At 43.8% G+C, this 3,051-nt stretch overlaps 1 pseudogene; it reads left to right on the forward strand.

Moving 5' to 3' along the window:
* The first annotated feature begins 2,595 nt into the window (after positions 1-2,595).
* On the forward strand, positions 2,596-2,713 carry LOC126290848 (5S ribosomal RNA; annotated as a pseudogene).
* The last annotated feature ends 338 nt before the right edge of the window (positions 2,714-3,051 follow it).

A 3,051-nucleotide genomic window follows, 5' to 3' on the forward strand; every position in this document is an offset into this window, starting at 1 on the left:
CCTCATTTTCACCAAGCAGTTCACAAGATTCTGCCACACTGATTGTGATCACTGTGATGCTAATCACGGCTCTTTAATTCTGGTGAATTCACTGCAGAAGATGACTGGCGTTAATCTAAAAATATTAACAAGTTGTGGTTAAGCACGTACCGACAGTGATGGTAACGGATAGAGGAGAGCGGTCATGAGTAAGCTGAAGCGAGAGGAGAGTCCAAAGAAGCAGAGAGCATTGCACCGTGAGTTACGAAAAACTAAACAGAATAAAGATTCCTAATTTGTTACAAAGAAATTGTTCTAAGAAACACGTAGATTTCTTATACTGCAAGGAATGAGTGCTTCTGGTGGGTGACGGCGCGCGGAATTAGCCGAGCGGTCAGGGGCGCTGCAGTCATAGACTGTACGGTTGGTCCCGGCGGAAGTTCGAGTCGTCCCTCGGGCACGGGTGTGTGTGTTTGTCCTTAGGGTAATTTAGTTTAAATAGTGTGTAAGCTTAGGGGCTCATGACCTTGGCAGACAAGTTCCATAAGATTTCACACACATTTTTTTTCTGGCGGGTGACACTCAAGCATTAAGACACTGTTTAAATGAATACATTATTCGATTCTGGAGGTAGAGTCTTTATTGAACTGAGCGGTAGGTTGATTGCAACTAACGTGTCGTTTTCAGTTTTGAATAAAAATGACGAGTTTGCGGAAATCTGCCTACAGCGCATTATAAGAAAGAGCTCACAGCCAAAGATGGGTATGAATTCGTTTACCAGTTCATTATGTTGGAAAATCATACGTCAATAAGATCTTGTAAAACGATGAAGATGTTGACTTCCTCATGCCCTTTCTCGTGAAGGGACAGCAGCTCGTTTGCAAGTTGCGAAACAAACATAATTTGAACATCTACCGACGAAGAAATGAAGTCCCTAACTCCGACAAGTGCAACGAGACAGTTGTTATAGAGGCTGGTTGTCTTCTAGTAAGAATTTTGCATTTAATTTCTCGAAGAAATCAACCGTACAGCGTACAGTGATATTAAATATAAAAAGGATCGAAGTTAGAAAACGTAGGAGAGCCTGCCGGGAACACAGCGACAGTTTGGAGTAATTTTCGAATAAAACAGGCACAGTTTATGCAATTTGGTTCACTGTTATCGGTTTCGCTCGTCAGACATCGAGCAGACATTAGATAAACATCTACATCTACATTTATACTCCGCAAGCCACCCAACGGTGTGTGGCGGAGTGCACTTCACGTGCCACTGTCATTACCTCACTTTCCTGATCCAGTCGCGTATGGTTCGCGGGAAGAACGACTGTCGGAAAGCCTCCGTGCGCGCTCGAATCTCTCTAATTTTACATTCGTGACCTCCTCGGGAGGTATAAGTAGGGGGAAGCAATATATTCGATACCTCATCCAGAAACGCATCCTCTCGAAACCTGGACAGCAAGCTACACCGCGATGCAGAGCGCCTCTCTTGCAGAGGCTGCCACTTGAGTTTGCTAAACATCTCCGTAACGCTATCACGCTTACCAAATAACCCTGTGACGAAACGCGAAAGCATTGTCCTTGTGTCAACTCGTTAGTGATTTAAAAGTCAACCATGATGGTTATCTGATGACGCTCGTGACTGACTTAGAAGACCAATAATAGTGCTGCGGCTGCATTTTTTTTTTGTGTTGTTGTCGGTTCCGATAGAAGTAAAACTTTGGGCGCCTGTGGCCAAATGGAGTAGGTCAGTTGGGTGTAAATGGTTCATGATCTAATTCTATCGCCCTCACTCTCTCCGCTTTATCAACAATGGAATCTACTTGCATACTTGACTCCGGCTTGCAAGGTTCTGCCAATGTTCAGCGGTCGTACTTACGTCATCGTATGTACTTTCCATTGACTTTAAGTTGACGCCAGTCGTTTTCGCGGTTAGTTTCAGTGCAACTTTGTGCTCTATGTATTTTTGCTCGGTTCTTATACTTCCGATTTATAGTATGTCATCCCATATCACAGCATGTGAAGATATTAGAGAAAGTTTCAATCTTATTAAAATCGCAAATATGTCGTGCTATTAACTAAATGATCGACAAAAGCTGATTTGTGATTTGACAAAAGTTGCTTCGTTTCGTCAGGTAGTTTGGGCCATTTCCCACCATCAGCGGCGTCTATATCGCACAAAAGAAATATATTTCTTATAATAACTTACTTAGGGTGTATATTGTAGTGTTTTACGCATATGTGATTCGTCAGTTCATTGTAATTCGACTTTTGTGGAACAGTTAATTAAAAATACGTCATATTTACAATTACTGTAAGCAACACAGAACCAAATGTACAAGATATTCTTATTAAAATTCATTGTCTCGTAACTTTCTGAGATGATAACCCAGAGCGCTAGACGAATTACCACACGGTATCGCCTGCAAAACAACACTTGGTTGCCTAGGAAAGGATAATTAGTCTCAGTGAAGTGATATTGTTTACTGGCACGCGTCACATCCACACAGTCAAAAACACTGAAGAGACAAAAGTCATAGGATAGCGATGTGTATATATACATATGGCGGCGATATCGCGTACACAGGGTATAAAAGGGCTGTGCATGGGTGGAGCTGTAGGCAACGGCCTTGTCGCAGTGTATACACCGGTTCCCGTCAGATCACCGAAGTTAAGCGCTGTCGGGTGTGGCCGGCACTTGGATGGGTGACCATCCGGACCGCCATGAGCTGTTGCCATATTTCGCGGTGCACTCAGAATCGTTATGCCAACTGAGGAGCTAATCGACCGAGTAATAGCGGCTCCGGTCGAAGAATATCATCACAACGACCGAGAGAGCGGTGTGCTTATCCTCATCCTCAACTGAGGATGACACGGCGGTCGGATGGTCCTGATGGGCCACTGGTGGCCTGAAGAAGGAGTGCTTTATGGGTGGAGCTGTCATTTGTACTCGGGTGGTTTCTGTAAGGAAGGATATGACGAGATAATGACCGAGTGGTGGGAATTAACAGACTTTGAATGCAGAACGGTAGTTGGAGCTAGATTCACTGGATATTCCAAATCGGAGATCGTTAAA

The sequence above is a fragment of the Schistocerca gregaria genome, chromosome 1 (genome assembly GCF_023897955.1).
Source record: "Schistocerca gregaria isolate iqSchGreg1 chromosome 1, iqSchGreg1.2, whole genome shotgun sequence".
NCBI classification, from domain to species: Eukaryota; Metazoa; Arthropoda; class Insecta; order Orthoptera; family Acrididae; genus Schistocerca; species Schistocerca gregaria.